The sequence below is a fragment of the Petaurus breviceps genome, unplaced genomic scaffold (assembly GCF_028583685.1).
Source record: "Petaurus breviceps papuanus isolate PSGF00001 unplaced genomic scaffold, PetGlider_PUasm1.0 175, whole genome shotgun sequence".
NCBI lineage: Eukaryota > Metazoa > Chordata > Mammalia > Diprotodontia > Petauridae > Petaurus > Petaurus breviceps.
Genome location: NW_027185764.1, coordinates 55,663,865 through 55,686,730, shown reverse-complemented (window position 1 = coordinate 55,686,730; position 22,866 = coordinate 55,663,865).

Below are 22,866 nucleotides of genomic sequence, written 5' to 3'. Positions count from 1 at the left end.
GAGAGAGAGAGAGAGAGAGAGAGAGAGAGAACAATTTGTCCAACCATTCTGGAAAACAACTTGAAATTCTTTACATACAGCAACTGAAATATATATATATATATATTCTTTGACCCAGGAAATCCATCACTAAGCACATATTCCAATGAGGTCACCAACATTTTCCCCCCATAGGCAATCAACATTCAGTTGCCACATACTCTATTTAATGAAATGCAAGGAGAAATGTTTCAGTACTCCTACATGGTTGTTGTACCCTGAATATGTCTTGATCCTTTTTTTCTCAACTTGTAGTTAGAGAAAAACAATGATGATGTCCTGGGGTCCTATTTCTGAATTCCCAACTAGAACAGTGAAAACAAGGAAGAATCTGAGGAGAGTCCTGAGAGATATTTGGATATCCTTGTAAGAATTCTTACCAGGTAATGAGATTTGCAAAAATGTTCTTCTTCATCCTTTGATCCATATCTGTCTCTGTTCACCTGACCCTCCATTGTTTGTCCTCCAGGCCTAGTAATCCCTAGTACCCATCCATGCTAGAGGACCTACCTTATGATTGATGTTCAGGTAATCTCTCTCAAGTACCATTCTGTCCTTTTTTCAATTCACCCCTGCCCCACCATCAGTTGCTAATTAATTTCAATAGTTACATATTCCAACCCAAGGAAGTTATTGATGTAAAAGGAATAGAAAAATGGGAAAATGGGAACTGTGCATATCAAGCAAAAAGCACAATTGTGCACATCATGTTCAAAATATTACCATATTTTCTCTCTCTCTCTCTCTCTCTCTCTCTCTCTCTCTCTCTCTCTCTCTCTCTCTCTCTCTCTCTCTCACAATCCCTTTGTCAAATAATTAGTGCATATTGAGGTCCCTATTGATGTTTCACAAAAAAGGAAGAGGAAGAGTGTAAAAATTTTCAAATGTGCTCTTTTATTCTTTTCTTTTCCCAAAATACATGATCCAAGAAAAATAAGTTTGAGGGAGTTGATTATATTTTATCCAGAGTTAATATGAAGCAACTAAAGTTTTGTTTTTTAATTTTAATTTTTATTATTCTATATTATGAAGATGCTTGCTTTATTTTTTTAATTATGAAGCTTAAATACATAAGAAAAGAAAATATTATAAACTTAAAAATTGAAACAGATACAAAATAAGAAAAGAAAAAAAAAGCATGTGGTGCACAGCAGAATATTAGATGATTCAAAATATATAGCAATAAATTCCAATTCAAAAAAGACTAAATGGGGAGAGGGGTGGAGTTAATATGGCAGAGAAAAAGCAGGAACTTGCTTGAGTAGCCACTACAACCAACTCCAATACCTGTAAAAAAAATTGACTCTAAACAAATTTTAGAGCCACAGATCCCACAAAGTGACAGAGAGAAACAAATCTCCCACTGAAGGCAGCCTGGAAGGCTGACAGGAAGTGTCTATCAAACTGAGCTCGGAGCCAACCCCAGTCCAGCATGGGGTGTATGGGCTCAGACCTAGAGAGGCCCAACCAGTGGCACAGACTCACCAGAGGAGACTTCAGGAGACTGAATCAACAGCAACTGTGGAGGTTTCCAGTCTTCTCAAACCATAAATTCCAAAGAGAAAGTAAAAGGTCAGTGGGAAACTCTGTTGATCCAGGCTGTCTGGCCCTTGCTCCTGAGGCAGTGTAGGTGGAGGTGGCAGGGTTGCTGTACCTGCTGCTGCAAGGTTGCCTCCAGAGCTCCTAGCCTAAAGATTGTACGGGGAACAAATGACCATTCAGAGGGAAATCACTCTTGCTTTGACCTACTTGAATCTGGGTTGCAGTCTTTGGTGGTGGTTGTGGGGTGAGGAACACTAGTGTGCCAGAGCATGAGGGAGCTGTAGGGATGGTGCCCTCCTCATAGCTCTGACAAGAGCTCTAAAATCATCTGTAATACCCCAGCAATTTGGGACACATCTCTCACCACTCTGGATGCAGAGTACTACAGTGGCAAAGAGCTCAAAAGTAAATAATTGACTGGCAAGATGAGCAAACAGAGGAAGCATAATAAGAACATAGAATTTTGGGGGGAGACAAAGAGGATCAAAATATGGAACCAGAAAAAGCCAACAAATGCTAAATTCTTGCATCAAAAGCTTTCAAGAAATATATCAAGTGGCCACAGGCCGTAGAGGAGCTCAAGAAGGATTTTGAAAATCAAGTAAGAGAAGTGGAGGAAAATTTAGGAACAGAAATGAAAATGATGCAAGAAAATAATGAGGGGTGGAGCCAAGCTGGAGTAAAATCAAAAACTTGCTTAAGCTCCTGCATGAACAAACTTTAATACCTGTAAAATATGACTCTAAACAAATTTTAGACCTACAGAACCCACAAAGTGACAGAGAGAAACAACTCTCCCACTGCAGGCAGCCTGACAGGCCAACAGGAAGTGTCTATCACATCAGCTGGGAGGAAATCCCAGTCCCATGTGAATGGCCAAGGCCCAGACTTGAGGCAGCCCTGACCAGCAACACAGAGCAGCCAGAGCAGACTTCAAGAGAGTGAATCACCAGCAACTGTGGTGGTTTCCAGACTTTTCAACCCATAAATGCCAAAGAGAAAGTAAGAGGTCAGTGGGTAACCCTGTTGGAACTGCTTGAGAGAAGAACATGGTCTGTCCCTGCTCCAGGGGTGAAAGGTGCATAATGATGAAGCCATTTCAGTTACTGCCACATGACTTCCTTCACAGCTCTTGGCCTCCAGATCATAGGGGGAACAAGCAATCATTCAGAAGGGAATCATTCTTGCTTTGACCTTCTTGGATTTGGGTCTCAGTCTTGGGTAATGGGCCTGAGGTGAGGAATGCTAGTGGGCCAGAGCCTGTGGTGGCTGTAGAGAGGCTGCCCTCCTCATAGGTCTGACAACAACTCTGACAAGAACCACAAAAACCTCAGCAATTTGGGACAACACTCTTCCCACTCTGGAAGAAGATTTCTACCATGGCAAAGAGTTCAAAAGTCAAGAAAGAGAATGGCAAGATGAACTAACTAAGGAAGTGTAATCTGACCATAGAATCATTTTTGGGGACAAAAAGGATAAAAATATGGGACCAGATAAAAACAGCAAAATCAAAACTCCTGCATCAAAAGCTTGCAAGAAAAAATATGGACTCATTGCTGGCAACAGAGGAGCGCAAGAAGTTTTGTGAAAATCAAGTAAGAGAAGTAGAGGAAAAATTTGGAAGAGAAACGAGAATGATGCAAAAAAATCATGAAAAGTGTGTCAACAGCCTGACAGAAGAAAATAACACCTTAAAATAGACTAACTCAAATGGCAAAAGAGGTGCAAAAAGCCAATGAGGAAAAGAATGCTTTAAAAAGTAGAATTGGCCCAATGGAATAGGAAGTTTAAAAGCTCACTGAATATAATAATTCCTTCACAAATCAATTGGAGCAAATGGAAGCTAATGACTTTATGAGAAATCAAGATCTTATTAGACAGATCCAAAAAAATGATAAAATAGAAGGCAATGTGAAATATTTTATTGGAAAAACCACTGACCTGGAAAATAGATCCAGGAGAGATAATTTAAAAATTATTGAACTACCTGAAAGCCATGATCAAAAAAGAGCATAGAAATCACCTTTCAAGAAATTCTAAAGGAAAATTGCCCCAATATTCTAGAACCAGAGTGCAAAATAGAAATTGAAATATTTCACAGATCACTTCTTGAAAAAGATTCAAAACAGAAAACTCAAGGAATATTATAGTCAAATTCCAGAGTTCTCAGGTCAAGGAGAATATATTACAAGTTTTCAGGAAGAAACAATTTGAGAACTGTCAAAACAAAATCATGATAACACAAGATATAGCAGCTTCTAGAATAAGTGATCAAAGGTTTTGCAATATGATATTCTGGAGGTCAAAGGAGGAAGGATTAAAACCAAGAATCACCTGCCCAGTAAAACTGAGCATAATGCTTTAGGGGAAAATATTGCTATTCAATGAAATAGAGGACTATCAAGCATTGTAGATGAAAAACCAGAGATGAAGAGAAATTTTACTTTCACATGCAAGAAGCAAAAAAATCATGAGAAGGTAAACAGGAAAAAGAAATAATAAGGAACTTATTAAAGTTGAACTATTTACCTTCCTCCATGGAAATCAATAATTGTAACTCATTTGACTTTTCTCACTATGAGACTAGTTGAAGGGAATATATATATATATATATTCCCTCAGCTTTATGGAGGGGGGAAGGTAGGGCAATTGGGGTTAAGTGCCTTGCCCAAGATCACATGACTATTTTTTCTGTTAAGTGTCTGAAGCTGGATTTGAACACTCAGGTCCTCCTTACTCCAGGGCCAGTGTTCTATTCACTGTGCCACCTAGCTACCCCAGCAGGGAATATATTTGTATGTACATGTATGCATACATATACATATATGTATAGGATGGATTGTGTGTGTATAAATACATATGTGAGTGTGTATTTATGTGTATACGTGTATATATAGAGGGCACAGTATCAGTTGAATATGAAGGGATGATATCTAAAAAATAAAATTAAGAGGTGAGAGAAGAATATCTTGGGAGAAGGTGAAAGGGAGAGATAAAATAGGGTAAATTATTTCATATAAAGGAGGCAAGAAAAAAAACTGTTGGAATGGAAGGTAAGAGCAGGAAGGTGAAAGGGAGTGGGTCAACCTCACTCTCATTGAATTGGGCTTAAGGAGGGAATAACATACACACTCAATTGGGCATCTTAACATATGAAAAAATAGAGGAGAATGGGGACATGAGGGGAGATGATGGAAGGGAGGGCAGATTGGGGGAGAGGGTAGTTAGAAGCAAACACTTTTGAAAATGGATAGGGTTAAAGGAGAAAATAGAATAAGTGAGGGGTGGGATAGGATGAAAGCAAATATAATTAGCTTTTCCAAATTGTGTAAATATGCATGTTCAACCTATATTGAATTGCTTGTCTTCCCAGTGGGGGTGGATTATGATGGAAGAATGGAAATAATCTGTAAATCAAAATTTTAAAAACAAATGCTAAAATTAGTTTTTTAAATGCAATTTGGAAATAAGCTTTACAGGCACTGGGATACAGAAATCCTTCTTGCCCTAATAGAAAGTTAGGAGGTAATGGGGGAGGATATAAGAGAGAATAGATTAGGCTAAGGTGTATTAGGTAGGGTTGGTATCTTGGGGTAGGGGTATTGGAAATTTGGGGAGAAAAATTGTAACTCAGAATCTTGTGGAAGTGAATGGTGGAAACTAAAAATAAATAAATTGAAAAATAAAATAAAATCATGGAAAATGAGTCAACAGCTTGACTGAAGAAAATAATACCTTAAAAAATACACCAACTGAAATGGCAAAAGAGGTCCAAAAAGCCAATGAGAAGAAGAATTCGTTAAAAAGCAGCTTTGGAGTTATGGAAAAGGACGTTCAAAAGCTCACTGAAGTAAATAATTCTTTCAAATTTAGATTGGAGCAAATGGCAGCTAATGAGTTTATGAGAAATCTAGATGTTATAAAAACAATTCCAAACAAATGAAAAAAAAAGAAGGCAAAGAGAAATATCTCATTGGAAAATCTACTGACCTGGAAAATAGAATCAGGAGAGATAGTTTAAAAATTATTTGACTACCTGAAAGCCATGATCAAAAAAAAGAAAGAGCCAAGACATCATCTTTCAAGAAAAATTGCCCTGATATTCTAGAACCAGAGGGCAAAATAGAAATTGAAAGAATTCCCAAATCACCTCTTGAAAAAGATCCCCCAAAGAAAACTCCTAGGAATATTAGAGCCAAAATCCAGAGTTCCCATGTCAAAGAAAAAATGTTACAGGCAGTAAGGAAGAAATAATCTGACCATTGTGAAAACACAAACAGGATAACAAAAGATCTAGCAACTTTTATTTAAGAGCTGGAATATGATATTCTGGAGGTCAAAGAAGCTAGGATTAAAACCAAGAATTACATACCAAGCAAAATGGAGTATAATTTTTCAGGGGAAATTTTGGTTATTCAATGAAATAGAGGACTTTCAAGTATTCTTGATGAAAGAGTTGACCAGAAAATTTGACTTTTAAATACAAGAAGGTAGAGAAGCGTGAGAAGGTGAACAGGAAAAAATAAATCATAAGGAACTTATTAAAGTTTAATTACTTATATCCCTACTTGGAAAGATGATGCTTGTTACTCATGAGACTTTTTTCAGTATGAGGATAGTTGAAGAGAATATATATGTCTATATATATGTATACTTATATATATATAATGCATGCATACATATATAATGTATACATATATTTATATGTATAGGAGGGTGTTGGTGTGTAAAATATATATGTGAGTGTATGTACATGTATACATAGACAAAGGGCATAAGATCAGTTGAATAAGAAGGGATGATATCTAAAAAAATAAAATTAAGAGGTGAGAGAGGAATAAAATGAGAGGAGAAAGAGATAGAATACAGTAAATTATATAAAAGAATCAAGAGAAAATTGTTGCAATGTTGAGGAAGAGCAGGAAAATGAAAGGGAATGGGTCAACTTTATTCTTATTGAATTGGGCTTAAGGAGGGGATAACATACACACTCAGTTGCATATCTTACCCTACAGGAAATTTGGGCAGAATTGGATATAAGAGAGAATGATAGAAGGGAGGGCAGATTTGGGGAGAGGGTAATTAGAAGCAAACACTTTTGAAAAGGGACAGGGTCCAAGAGAATATAGAATAAGTGGGGGATGGGATAAGATGGGGGGACATTTAGTTAGTCTTTCATAATATAAGTACTATGGAAATGTTTTGCATAACTACATATGTACAACCTATATTGAATTTCTTCTCTTCCCAGTGGGGATGAGTGAGGAGGGAAGAAGGGAAGGATTCTCAAAAGCCAAGTTTTAAAACAAATGTTTTTTTTTTTCTTTACATGCAACTGATAAATAAGCTATACAGGCACTGGAGTACAGAAATCCATCTTGCCCTACAAGAAAGTTAGAGGGGACTTTGGGGAGGGTATGAGAAAAGAGATTGGGGGAAGGATTATTCAATAGGCTTGCTATCTTGGAGTGGCATGTAGGGGAAAGATGGGGAAAAAATGTGTAACTCAAAATCTTGTGGGAATGAATGTGGAAAACTAAAAGTAAATTTAAAAGAATACCCCCCCACCAACAAAAAAGAGCTATATTTTAAATTCTACATGTTATGTCAACAGCTGTCCATCTTTGCCTCCCTGCTAATTTTATATTGTTTTCTGACATGCACTTTTTAATCTGCTCTTTTTCTCTCTTCTATCTTCTACCCTCCCCAATGTTACAATTAAGCTTGGATATATTTATATGCAGATATAAATAAATACATATACATATATGCATTTATACATAGATACATACATATATAGATATATACTTTAAAAAATCCGACTTCTGATCTTTAGTTTTATGTTTGTACATATCTCATATTTCCTTTTCCTTCTAACTCCTCTGCTTTACTTCTACCTGCTATCTTGCTCTCCTATTACTTAGCTTACCCTCGCTTCAAGTATACCAATCTTATCCTCTCATTCTCATAAATTTTAACACCTTTCTTTACCCTCCTTTGACTTTTTCCTCACCCTAACCTGTAAAGAGCCCTCCTTTATCCTCCCAGTAATCCCTTGCTTTTCTTTCCATTCCCATTAACCATGCTTTTATCACCCCCCCTTTAATAGATATCCCTCCCTTATCCTCTCCCACCTTCCTATTCCCTTAACATTTTATTTCTTTCAGAATTTAGATTTTTATATTCTTATAGATATATATGTACTGTTCCCTCTTGAACCCATTCCAGACAAAAGTAGGTTTCCAGAACTAACAGCCCTCCTCCCCCATCTAATTCCTCTTGTTGATTTTTCCTTGCATGCCTCATTTGTATACAATAATTACTCTTTTTAGCTGTTCTTAAAAGCTTTTACTTTTTAAAGTAATTTCTCACTCAGCTGTATCCCAATCTTTCTTATGAACTACCCACTTACTAATAACAATCTTAGACATATGTCTTACATTTCACATACAAAAAAGGTAATCCTTTTTTACCTTTTGTTCTTATTGAGTCCCTTATAACCAGTCTTTGCTATGTACATTTTATTTTTCTTGGATTTTCTATGTCAAATATTTTATTAAGTTCAGTTTTTTTAGAAAGTCCTAAAATTTTGACAATTCATCAAATGTTTACTTTTTTGTTGTTGTTGTTCAGTATTATACTTACTTTTTTGGTAAGATATTTTAGCTGGAACTCCAGTTCTGCTCTTCAATATAAAGCATTAGAAGTCTTCAGTTTTTTTTTGTGTGTGTCATTGCTACTAGGTCTAGTTAGTGTGATTCTAAGTATGGTGTTGTCATATTTAAATTGTTTTTTTGCTGTTTCTCACAATATTTTATCCTTGAGTTGGGAGTTTCAAAATGTGACTATAACATTCCTTTGGTATTTCCTCATAATATCTCTTTGAGGTGGTGATCAGCGTATTTTTTTTTTCAATTCTGCTTTCCCCTCTTATTCTAATGCTTCAAAACAATTTTCTTTAATTATTTCTTGGATTATTGTGTCAAGATTCTTTTTGTGATCATAGTTTTCAGGTAGTCCAATTAATCTGTTCTACAGTTCAGTTGTTTTTCTTATGAGATGTTTCACCTTCTCTTCTATTTTTTTCATTCTTTATATTTTGTGTTATTATTACTTGATCTCTTATAACTTCACTGGCTTCCTCTTGCTCAGTTATGATTTTCAAGGAGTCATTTTCTTCTTTAAGATTCTAAATCTCATGCTGGTTACATGGTGTAGTGAATAGAGTGCTGGCCCTGTAGTCAGGAGCACATGAGTTCAAATACAACCTCAGACACTTAACACTGACTAGCCATATGACCTTGGGCAAGTCACTTAACACCTGTTGCCCTTCTTTCCCCCTCTCCAAAAAGCAAAAAAGAAAAAAAAAAGATTATAAATTTCCAGGGCAGAGACAAGAAGGCAGAGTAAAGACAAGTATTCTCCTGAGGCCTCCCTAAACCCATCCAAATATAGGTAAACAGTGACTCTAAACAAATTTTAGAGTAGCAGAACCCATAAAATAAAAGAGTGAAACAAATTTCCAGCTCAAGACAACCTGGAAATACAACAGGAAAGGTTTGATGCACCAGGCTGAGCGAGGAGCAAAGTCCAGCACATGCCACACCAGTGCAAACCAGGCCCCAGCAAACCTGGAGCAGACTTCAAGAGACTGAATCATTGGCAACCATGGCAATTTCCAGACATCTCAACTCACACACACCAAAGACAACTTAGAAGGTCAGTAAGAAAGGTCTGTCAGACCTGTGTGAGAGAAAAGCAGAATACAGCCCTGACCCCAGCACAGCTTTAGCCCTAGCAAAAGAGGAGCAGGCCTTGAGAGTGAATGAATGAAGCAGTGGCAGCAATGGCAATGGTGGTGACAGTGGAACCAGTGTCTTTTTCCAAAACTCATAGTCCAGTAGATAATAAGGTGATCAAAGAACTGGTCAAAAGGTGATTACAGGGGTGTCTTTTTTGACACTGATGCAGGACTCTCTTGCTTTGCAAATACTTGGATCTGGGACATAATCCTGGGGGCAATCCTAGGGTGAAGAGGAGTACTGCAAAAGCAGAGCTTGTGACAACAGTGGAGAGGGGATCTCCTGCATAGTTCCAAGGCAGAAAAGAGTGCTTGTGGTCATTCAAAGACAAGAGAATAGCTCAGGAGGGAAATAAATACCTCCCTTAGATCATACTAGCTTGGGAGAACTGAAAACTTACAGGATCCTAAAAGTATCTCCGAAAACAGCTACACAAAACCCCTGCAACTTGGGATAGTATGCTCTAGACACTTGAAGCAGAGCCCTACCTTAACAAAGACTTAAAAAGTTCAGTAACAGGCTGGGTAAATGAGCAAACAAGGAAAAAAGGCCCTCAGACTATAGAAACTTACTTTGGTGACAAGGAAGATCAAAACATACAACCAGAAGAAGACAACAAAGTCAAAGCTCCTTCATCCAAACCCTCCAATAAAAATAAGAATTGGTGTCAGGACATGGGAGAGCTCAAAAAGGATTTTGAAAATTGGGCAAAAAAAGTAGAGGAAAAATTGGGAAGAAAAATAGGAGTGATGCAAGAAAATCATTGAAAACAAATCAACAGCTTGCTAGAGGAGACCCTCCAAAAATACTCAAGAAAAGAACACCTTAAAACATAGGATAGACCAAATAACAAAAGAGGTCCAATAAGTCAATGAGAAGAATGCTTTGAAAAGCAAAATTGGCTAAATGAAAAAAAGAATTCCAAAAGCTCACTGAAGAAAATAATTACAACATTAGAAGGGAACAAATGGAAGTTAATGATTCTATTACAAATCAAGAAATTACAAATCAAAATCAAAAGAATGAAAAAAATAGAAGACGACATGAAAAATCTCATGGGAAAAATGACTTACCTGGAAAATCAATCCAGGAGAGATAATTTAAAAATGATTTGAGTTCTTGAAGGCTGTGGTAGAAAAAAAAAATCATAGACATCATCTTTCAAGAAGTTATCAAGGAAAACTGGTATTCTAGAAACAGGGGTGAAAATAAAAATTGTAAGAATCCACCAATCATCTCCTAAAAAAAGATCCAAAAAGGGAAAGGGTCAAAGGAAAAAAAAGAATATGGGGGGGGGGGGCAGGATAGGATGGAGAAAAACGTAGTTACTCTTTCAAAGTATAACTACTATGGAAATTATTAGGGTAACTACACATGTAACACCTATATTGAATTGCTTATCTTCCCAGTGGGGGTGGGTGAGGAGGAAAGAAAGATAAAAATCTGCAGCTCAAAGTTTTAAAAACAAATGTTTAAAAATTTGTTTTTTACATGCAACTGGGAAATAATAGATTAGGAGAAGGGGTATTCAGTAGGTTTATTATTGTGGGATGGAGAAATAGGGGAAAAACAGAGAGAAAAAAATTTGTAACTCAAAATCTTGTGGAAATGAATGTTGAAAACTAAAAATAAATAAATTAATTTTAGAATATATTCTACCTCATTTTTGATTGGAGAAATGCAAATTTAAACTATTCTGAGATACTACCTCATTCCTATTAGATTAGATAATAGGACAGAAAAGGTAAATGACAAATGTTGGAGGGGATGTGGGTAAAATGAGAAATGAATGTACTGTTGTTGGATTTTTGAACTGATTAAATCATTCTCTAGAGCAAATAAGTTTATAGCCAAATGGTTGTAAAATCATGCATACCCTTTGAGTTAGCACTACTAGACCTATATCCCAAAAGAGATAAAAGAAAATAAAAAAGGAAAAGGACCTATATGTACAAAAAAATATTCATAGTAGCTCTTTTCTGGGGGTAAAAAATAGAAATTGAGGGGATACTCATCAATCGGGGAATGACTGGATAAGTTATGCTAAGTAATTTTGATGAAATACTAGTGTACTCTAAGAAATGTTGAGTAGGATGCTCTCAGAAAATCTGAGAAAAATTTAAAGGGGTTGTTGAAACAGCAATATTGTAAGATGGTCAGTTGTGAATGACTTACCTATTATCAGCAATACAATTCTCCATGAAAACTCTGAAGGACATAGGATGAAAAATGCTGTCCAGCAGCAGAGAATGAACTGATGGTATTTGAATATAGATTGAATAAACTTTGTTGGTTTTTTTTTCACTTTATTTTCCTTGAGGATTTTTTTTTGGTCTACGTTTTCTTTCAAAATATAAGTATTATGGATATGTTTTGCATGACTACACATTTGTAACATATATGGAATTGCCTGCTTTCTCAATGGCAGGGGGAAGGGAGAGAATTTGGTAATCAAAGCTTTTACATCAAATGTTAAAAATTGTTTTTACATCTAACTGGGAAAAAATTGAATTCTAAAGTTAAAAAAAAGATCTAGTTCTTTTCTAATTGGTTGACTCTCTTTTCATTTTCTTGAATTGTTTTTTTTTTTGTTTGTTTTTCCTCAATCTCTCTCATTTGAGTTTTAAAGCCTTTTAAAATTCTTCTATGAATTCTTTTTGAGCAGGTGACTATTTGATGTTTTTCTTTAGGGTAGAAGAGGGTTTCTTTATGTCATTTTTCTCATCTGAAGATGAACCCATAATAACCCATAATAACTCTGTATGTGTGTTTATTTTTTATTTGTAGTAGCAAAGTTTTATAATCACCTCTAGTCCTGGAGTATGGGGGATGTTTCTTCTGGCCTCAGATCACCCTTCAGTTCTCCCCTCTGTACTGGGACTGGAACCAAGACCTTAAGCCTCCTGTAAGTCCCCAAAGCCAGAAACGTCCCTGCCCCACTGCTTCTGCACTCACTGGCATGCACTGGCTTCTTCTAACTTCAGTCATGTCTTCACAACACAGCTGGGTCTTGCATTCCTTGTCAGGAGAGATTCCCTTGATTTTCTCCAACTTAGATGTCCAACACCTCTCACTGCCTCAGGGGTTAAAGTTCCTGTAGCTAAAGTCAAGGCAAGCTCCAAACCCAGTTAATCCCAGGGTTTTCAATTTGTTGTTTAAGCAGTCTTAAAACATAGCCTGGAGGTATTTACCCTGCACAGGGACCAATTTTCATCCTGGGACTTCTTCAGATCTTCTCAGATTTTCCCAGGAACACTGTTCTGCCCCTACTTTTATGTATTTTTTACTGCTCAGTATTTGCCCTGAGACACTATTTTATCTCTTTTGTGGGAGAAAATCTTGCGAGGTTGGGGTTTTCTCACCTACTCCACTATCTTCCCAGAATTCCCCAAGGTCATGAAGCTTTTTGAACAAGGAATGTCAGGATCATTAGGCAGGTCATTTGACCAACTATATGAAAGGTGAATTAAGAAAGAGTGAGAGGGTAGCCAGAGACATCAGTCAGGTCATTATAATAGTTCAGGCAAGAGGTGGTAAATCTCCCCCACACACACACAAAAAATTGTTACCATTTTATATATAGGAGGGGAAAAAATGTGAGAGATGTTAGGGAGACAGACTGGACAAAAAAATGGCAAATTATTTAATATGGTAGTTGAATGGCAGAGTATTGTTGAGGTAAATCTATGGTTACCAGCATTAGTGACTAGAAGAATGGTAATGTTCTCATTAGAAAGAGAATTAGCAAGACTTGTGGGTAATAAGTTTTGTTTTAAAAAGGTTTCATTTGACATGCCCATGAGACATCTAGGCAGAGATGTCTATATGGAAACCAAGAGAGAGATGAAAGATGCACAGACATCTGTATAAATTTTGAGACATCTGTATAGAAATAATATTGAATTAATGATAGCTATTCTGAAGAAAGAGAAGACACACCACCAGGACAGAACTCTGAGGAAAACTTCTGGAAAATGTATTAAGATACTGCAATATAGATAACACATAATAGAACTGGAAAAAAATCAGTAATGCAATAAAGCAGGGAAGAAAGATAATGGTGAAGGGAGGTTGAGATGGCATGCTGGTATGATTAGTGTCAATTAATATAGAAGGTCAACATGATGTCTAAGGAAAAGCTAGAGAAGTTAGCAATTGAGGAATTACTGTTAACTTAGTAGAGAATTTCTGTCAAGTTATGGATTGGGAACTGACTGCAAGAAATTGAGGAGTAAATAGGAAGAGAGAAGGTAGAGACAAAGTATTGACTACTTATTCTAGGAGTCTGACTATGAAATGAAGGATAGGTCATGGTATGTCTTCAAATACTTGAGGGTATGACAGGGTCTGGAGAAGCTTTAAAAATGTATTCCAAAATTAAAATTTAAAATTATCCTGAAATTAAATGCCAAAGTAGAGCACTTGCTTATGCATAGTATAGCACAAAAAGAGAATTCTATATAAAACTATATAAATCTACTTTATACAACTTGCATTTTATATACTACTAAGTATATACTTTGAGTTACTTTCAAAATTATAATTCTTGCATATGTTTCCTTCTGTTGTGTTTTGTTTGTTTGGTCAACAATGCCACTTAGCTGCTCCTAGATCCTACATTTTTAAAATTACCAGATTAGGTGAGTTTGGCTCTGACTTTCTCTGTCCCTGTCTTGGTCTCTGTCTCTCTGTCTGGAGTAAGGTGTAAAATGAATGGAAATGTAGGAGAGAGATAGATTAAGAAAGGCTTTGAATGCCAAAGAGGGTTTTTTGTTTGATCCTCAAGGCAATAGGGAGTTTAAGTAGGAGTGTGACATGGTCAGACCTGCATTTTAGAAAAATCAGTTTGGTGGCTGAGTAAAGAATGGATTGGAGTGAAGAAAGATTTGAGGCAGGGAGACCCACAAGCAAGCTATTGTAGTACTGCAGATATGAGGTGATGAGGGCCTGCACCAGAGGTAGTGTTACAGGGAGAAGGCAGTGTATTCTAGAGAAATTGTGAAAGTGAACTCAACAGACCTTATCAATAGATTGAATATGGTGAGTGAGAGATAGTGACAAGTTGAGGATGATTACATCCTGAAGGACAGAGAGGATGGTGTTCTCTTCTAGAATAATAGAGGAAATAAGAGATAGTGTTTGGGGGAAAAGATGAGTTCTTTTGTGAACGTGTTCGAATTTAAGCTGCCTTCTCTACATCAGGTTTAAGATGTCTGAAATGCAGTTTGAGATGGAATATTGGATTTCAATAGAGATGTTAGGGCAGAATAGGTAGATTTGAGAAATGTCAACATAAAGATTTTAATTAAATCCATATAAGCTCATTAGCTTAAATATAGAAGAAAAAGAGATGAGGACCCCTGCAGAACCCTAAGGGATCCTTACTGTTACAGGATGTGATCTGGATGAGGATCCAACAATAATAGACTGAGAAGGAATTGTCATATAGGGAAAAGGTGAACCAGTCATTACTCTGGCCCTGACTACTTATCTTTTTTTTCTTCTGTAACACACCTGGCTCTCAGGTGGTAAGGGCCAGAGTAATAAGTTATAATAATAACATTACTTGACAGTAAGTTAATTATTAATGAATGAGGAATCACCATTTCTGTGATGCTCATTCCCATGGACATTCCCTGAACATTGAATATTTTTATATTTCTTTTGTAGAATTTAAACTCCTGGGGTAAAGAAATGCCTCTTTTAATATTCCTATTTCCTGTGCATAGTAGAGTTTCTGGTACATTAAAACTGTTTATTAATTGTTTTTTTTTTCATTTAGTAATAGGAGGTGAAAGGATGGGTTAATGTCCGTACAAATTGTTTGAGGAGAGATGTATGACAGCCTATGGGGAATATGAACAGTAACTGTTGTTTTTTAGTTTTTTCAGCGGTATTCAATTCTTCATTGACTCCATTTGGGGTTTTCTTGGCAAAGATACCAATGGTTTAGCATTTCTTTCTCCAGCTCATTTTACAGATGAGGAAACTAAAATTGAGTAAAATGACTTGACCAGAGTTACAAAACGGGTAAGCATCATAGATCAGATTTGGCTTGAGGTCTTCTTGACTCCAGAGCTGGTACTCTACCGACTTTACCACCTACCTGCCCTAAACAATTAGTTAAAAGTAAAAGGATTATTGTGTAGCAATGACAGCTCATATGAACTTAAAAAATAGAAATTTGTGATTAACTCTTGAATAAGCTCTAGCATAGCAATGGTATAAAATATCAAAAACCAAAATTAAAATGTTAAATCAATAAAAAATTATGCTCTTCTACAACAAGCATACTTTATAACATTTTTTTAATTCACTGGTGCAAAAGCCATGTTGAATGTATGTGCATGCACACAGACACACATACACATACACACACACACCAGGTATCCCTACATTCAACCACATTTTAGTAATGACAATTATAAAAGGGAAGTATGACCTAAATTACATCATTTGTATCCATGAGCAGCAAAGGGTAAAAATTTCATACTTTCTTTATCATCTTGCCTGTCTCCCCCACCTACCTAGCCCTCAAAGTTTATATGGATAGAGGAGCTTTCCTTATAGGCATGTGAACAAAAGGCAGAGGTTAGAGAAACACAACTGATAATTTCTAAAACATAATGCAGATTATTGAAAAATATGTGAGATACAAGAAAAGTTTTTTGAACAGTGAAGAGAAAATACAGCAATGTCTCAAAAAGTAAGAGTGTGACATGGCCAGACCTGCCCTCTGAGAACAGTAAGATATATAACCAGCCCTTAAAGTGGAGATACTTTGTATAGATGCTGGCTTTGGAAGTGCTTTGAAAATAATATTTCCTTTTTTGTCTCAATGATTATTTCATTTTTAAAAATTCCTAAAACTTTATTGCAATATCACATTTATATTTCCCCTCAATGACCTTAACCAGCATACAGCAAAACAAAAGGAAAAATAGTGAATTCAATCCTTTTGTGTGTTCAATAGCATGGCTTAGAATCTCCTTAAGTAAGATGCAAACCCTCCCCGTCCTTCAAGCACTTAGTTTACTACTAGAGAGTTGATTCAACTGAAGAGAAAATATACATGAATAAAATAGATAGTTAGATGATAGATAGATAGACAGACAGACAGAGAGATGTGGTTCAAATATAACAAACTAAAGGAGATATGTATAAAACTTAAAATTTAGGATTGTGTAACAATTTTTAAAATAATTTTGTTATAAATCAGTTGCCACAGCAAAGAAGTCAAAAGGACCTAGAAACAATTTCAGCCAACAAAGACTTAATCTTCTTAATGATCCAAGAGTTATGGCAGTCATTTGGACTATAAACTAATTGATGTATTACTGAACTAGAGCTGGATGAAACCTGAAGGGTCACTTTATCCTTCCCTTTCATTTTATGAATGAGAAAAATGAGGTCCATGAAGGCCAAGTGTCCCAAAGCCCACATAGTAACTGACAGAGACAGTATCTAAACTCAGGTTTCATTCCTGTTCTGGAGCTTATTTTATTGTAGCTGGATAAGTAATAATAATAACATTTTATGTAGTGTCCTCTATATGACAAGTAATGTGCTGAGCACATAACAAATCTAACTTTTCATTCATATAACAACCCTGTGAAATAGATGAAAATGTTATCCCCATTTTACAGTTGAGGAAATGGAAGCAAAAAAAGGTAAAGTAACTTCCCCGAGGTCATATAGCTACTAAATGTCAGAGACCAGATTTGTACTCAAGTCTTCCTGACTCTACAGTTAGTGTTCTATGCACTGCACCACCTATCTGCCACAGGACAATTGTGGAATATTATGAGAAGAATCACCCCCATCAACATTGAGAAGTCAAGGAAAAAATCAGTGTAATGTAGCTTTTCCAAAAGGAAAAAAAAAATGAACCCTTTTAAGGATGAAACAGGAAAAACAACAAACGAATTAAAAAAGAATATATTTCTGTAAATTTTTATAACTAAATCTTAGTAGAACCTCATCAATGCTGTCCTAGAAATATGCTGAGAAAATGGTTTGATGGAAAAAAGTTGGGAAAAGCATGAGGAATAGATGACATACAGGATCAGGAGGTTCTTTCTAGGGTTGAAACTATTTTAAGAGTACTGAGGCTGTTCTCAAAGTAGTGAAAAGAGACTAACTTGAAAAAGTTATTAGAAAACACTCAGGATTTTACAAAAAGAAATTAATTGAAAAATATGATTTCTCTTCAGCTCTTTGTCCTGGTTATTTCCCATGACTCAAACACTTTGTTTCTTTCAAATCTCATCTCAAGCATCATCTTGTATATGAATACTTTCCTAGCCCCCAGAAATTAGTATCCAAACATGCAAATTGTAAACATATTATAGAAACATGTTTTCACCCTAAAGATAATATAATGTTTGTTTTTATATTCCCAGCACGTAGAATAGGGGCCAAGTGATGAAAAAATGCTTATTGCTTTATTGTAGAATGAAGTCTAATGGCCATGTTCATCTTTTCATCCTTGTGGAGAAGACAGGATCATAGATTAGAGCTGGAAGCGTGCTTAAAGATAATCTATTGCAACCCTCTCACATGACAGATATGGAAAATGAAGCCCAAAGTGGGGAAATGACTTTTGCAAAAGTCATGCAAGTAGGAAGTGGTATAGTTGGCATTTAAACCTAGGTTCTCTGATGACAAATACAATGATCTATACCACGTGGAGATTCTAGGGATAAAAATAAGATTGGGATGATAGAGAGAGAGAGGGAGAGAGAGACAGAGACAGAGAGAGAAAGAGACAGACAGACAGACAGAAAAAGACAGAGAGAGATAGAGACAGGGAAATACAGAGACAGAGAGAGAGAGAGAGAGAGAGAGAGAGAGAGAGAGAGAGAGAGAGATAGATAGAGTATTTTCTTCCTTTTTTCTTTTTGCAATAGAAATAGAATTTATCTCATTTGTTAATGGGAGGCTACCTGCATGTGGGAAAAGCATTTGTATGCTCTTTTTTTGAGATTCCTCTCTTTTATTTCCCTCTGCCCACTCAGATTTCTGGAAGAGTAAGGTAATAGCCAAGATGACAGACCACATACAGAGAAGCAGACAACATGATCAGTGATGACTAGAATCAAGTAAGATACAATCATTATGACTCAAATGTATCCTCAGATGCCATTAGTGTTAAATACAACTGGAGATTCCCAAGCAAAAAAGCTGACTGGGAAACATGAGGAGAAAATAGACATGTAATTGCTGTTGATTACATATTCTAAACACTTCTTTGGCTAATGAGAACAGTATAGTCATTCTTGCTTTTTAATCTATGATCTTGAGATGGGATGTGATCTTCCTTCTTCCTTTTCATGAGCTATTGGATTGTATGGGTAAAGATTCTCCCTTTACCCCCATGTGTTCTCCAAAGATTTGGAATGAAATCAGTAAAAGAACTAGGAGAAGGAGATTTTTTGGTAGTGACTGTATTCATATTGGGGGAGGGGCAGATTTTCTTTAGCTTCCTTTTTGCTTTAATCTATTTTTCACTTTATTCTGCATAAAATAAGCTATGAAACCACTTGTGAGATCTCTGAATGAACCGAGAATAGAACTGAAACAGTAAAATATTCTTTGGGTGTGGACTCAGCCTGCTAAATTGGAGGACAGGACTAGACTAATATACTTTAAAAATGAGGAAATATAAAGAGAAAGCAAATTATACAATGTCACAAATGACACAAGACTGCAGGAGGGGGAGATACACTGGTCACAGAATAAGAGCAAAGGACAATCAATTGAAAACCTGTATTGTTATACATGCAAAATCAAGAGAAGTCAAGTAAGTCCAAACATTTGGCAAAGATACACTGTGGTAGATTTTGGGGAGGCCACGTAATGATGCAATTTTCACAGATGAGGCATGCATAGTAGGTTTATAAAGTGCACTATCAGAGTACTTTCATTGATAAGAATGCAGAGCCGTTGGATTACTGAATACTGAATAAAGTAGATAACTTTAAAGTACTCTCATTGTAGAACTGAAAAGAAATGGAGTAATACAATAATATCCTCTCTCTCTCCCTCTTTCTTACACACACACAAACACACACTCACTCATCAGGCAGAGAATAGATAACTTCTTGGTCTACCTTAATGAATACCCATCTAAATGTAGAGGAAATAAAAGGGGGAAGTTTATTCTGTATTTGATTATCACATGGATTATCATAGGGAAGGAAGCAGAAATTATAGGAACCTTATGTAAAGTAACCACTTCCTCCTTGTGTTTGAGATAAAGGAAAGAACAGTCAGACATAGTCTGACATACACTTTAGATTTGGGGAGAACATATTTCCAATGGTTCAGAAAAAGGGAAGTAAGCTTGGAGGGAGGGGGATGGATGGCCAACTCTCTAGATTTAAATTTTGTAGATCAACAGGAAAGTAATTCTGATGAAGAATAAGAATAAGTTATCTGAAAAGACAAGTATGGATGCATGGAGAACTCAGAAACCAACTTGATATTTTTTCAACAAAGATGCGTACAGAAGATGAAAATAGGGATAAGTTCTAGAAGATGGGTATGAAAATGAGTCATGATCTTTTAAGAATAGATGGAGAAATGCTAAACTTCAGAATTAGCTGAGACAGATGAGGAAACTCAAAGACACTAAAAAGTTATTGTTGCTGGAATTTTTAAAGTTATATTCAAGGAAAATGGATCAAAGTTGAAATAGAACATTCCTGCTTGTTGCAATGAAATATTGCTTAAATGAAGAGACAGTAGGTAGAGATGCTTCATTCTGTCTACATGTGAACCATGGTTTAGAATTAACATTAGGAAAATCTTCCAAATTAAAGTGTTATGTATGAACTCAATAAGTATGTGGATTTCAATAGCCCAGTGGCTATGTATATGCCACAATAGGTTGGGGATTCTGCCTCATTGGAGATATTCAAGGAGACAATGCTGAATACTTGTTGGATGTTGTAGTGGGGATTAACTCTGGAAATAGTTTAGATTAAATGACAACTGAAATCCCTTCCATAAAACAAAATATGTGATTTTGTGATATATTTATTTTCTTTTGCCTTATGAATATAATGATTATCAACAAACACAAATATCCTGATAAACTGAAGAAGCAAAAAACCTCCCCTCACATTTTGGAAATATTAAGAAAGCATTTAAAAATTGTCCCAGTTCTAAGCTTAGAGTAACTGAAAGAGAACCCTTAATGTCTTTATTTAACTATCAATTCTGAAACAATGTCATGCTCTCCTCTCTTATCAGCCCAGGAAGGATTCCTGCCTTGAAATAATTAATGTAGTGACCAGACAAGGTCAAGTACAAGATGCCTGTGATTGATCTATCATGAAGGAAATAGGATAATACCTACATGGGAGGAAGAAGTGACCTGGATGGCAGAGCACTTGAAGGGAGTGGTCATTGAAGGATTGAGTGATCTTAGGAAACTGATTCTACAAGGGCATATCTTAGAGCTGTCACTATTCCATATTTATGAAGCAAAATGTTAACTTGTACCTTGCTCTGAGCTGTGTAGTTATGGTTTATCATATTGTTAAATGTTCATAGTTCAAGAATCCTATAAACATTACATCAAAATGTCATGTGAGGAAAGAGAGAGACATATCCAAGGGCAGGAAGGGATCCTGCCAGTTTCGACATTCTCAATCAAGAAGAATGAGACTTGAATATAGAATATTGATTTCATAACAAAAATTGTAAAAGTTATTTCTGTCAGACTTGTGTCTACAACAAAACTATTTCATTTTTACTTTTGAGCTTTGCAAAGAAGAAGAAAGAAAAAGGAAGTCTGCATGTGAAATTCTTTAGTTTGCACATAGTTTTATTTTGAAAAGTATATAATAAATTTAACATGAGAGTAACAGAATCATATCTTTTGTTTATGTACCCCTTTGAACTTTTTCTCTTGCATGTTTAATGTCTTATTTATGTTCCTTCCTCTTTTTAAAAGTTAATCTGTTTTATTTTCAAATGCACACACACATTTTGCTTATGTCTTAAAGCTGAAGTGACAGAGACTATCCAAGGTCCTGATATCTCAGATGCTGCCACCAAATATGGCACTGATTAATTTTACTACTTAAATTTAAAATGCTTACATTTTTTAATTTAAAGGTTTGCCATTTATCCTTTGTTTTGGAGAAGGGAAAAGAGTCTGACAGCCTATATAATGATGACCATCTCATTTTTGCCACTGCTTGCCACCAGTATCTTCCCAGGGGAGTTAGATATATTTGGTGTCAAGGGTTAATGCCTAGATTTATCTCCAAGCACTGAAAAGTCAATAATTACTTTCTGAATAATTCATTCATTAAAGTACACATTTATTAGTAGTTTGCTTTGAGCAGATCACTGGGGGAATTAGGACAATTATTTAAATCACAAATTCTTCCCTTATGAGTTTACAGTCTACAATCAAGCTTCCCATTCATCTTGTCAAGGAAGGAATAACAACAGAGATTTCCTCTTCTGTTCATATCAAGAAAGCCATAATGCTGGAATCTTTCTACAAAAAAAATAATAAAAGTAAATAAAGCTACAAATTTTAAAGGTATTTATTGTATGTCAGTCACTGCTCAGCATTTCCCTGATTGTGAAAATTATTCAGTGGATAGTTTTTTAGAATACCAGTAATTCATAAATATAGGTGCTCATGTCTGATTTACAATATAATCTTTCTCCAAATGCATATAAACAGCCTTCACCACCCTGATAATTCATTATAAGTTCCATAATGATGGAAATAGATGTTTTAATCACATTTAATAAAAACAAGTGTAATAGCTTCAGCAGAAACAAAACATCATTCAGGTTACTAGAAGTATTTCATGCTCCTCACCGTGACAGTCACTAGACTTACGATTCCCACTCTTATGATGCATTTTTCAACATCTCAATATCATCTTAAAGAATATAAAAATACCTAGTGCCAGAACAATGTTTTTAAATGAAATATTCTTTAGCAATCTGTTATCAAATAAGATGCCAAATACGTCAAATACACTTTAATAATTTAATAGACCCATGATCTTATCAAAATATATTTATCCACAAATGGAGGAGACTATAGACCATCCTTGACTTCTTGGGCAATTTTTACACAAGAATTACCATTAAATATAAAATCTTTATAGAAGAACAACCACCTGTACTTATAAGCCCTACTCTAAACCTTTTAATATTCAGGGATTTACCAGTTTGGCCCTCCAACTGCCAATCTATTATCCTTAGTTTTCTTTATGTCACCATCCCAACTCCTTTTCAATTTATATATTTTCTAAGTGATATATTTCATGCCACTTTTTTATGTGCCAGTCATTGGGGTAATATTTCTCCATTACCCTTTAGGTCACCTGCAGTTTTGATTCTTTAGAGATTTTGGTGTTCCATGATTCATGGCCATATAGCATGAGACAGTGACATAGAGATAGATAGATAGATAGATAGATAGATAGATAGATAGATAGATAGA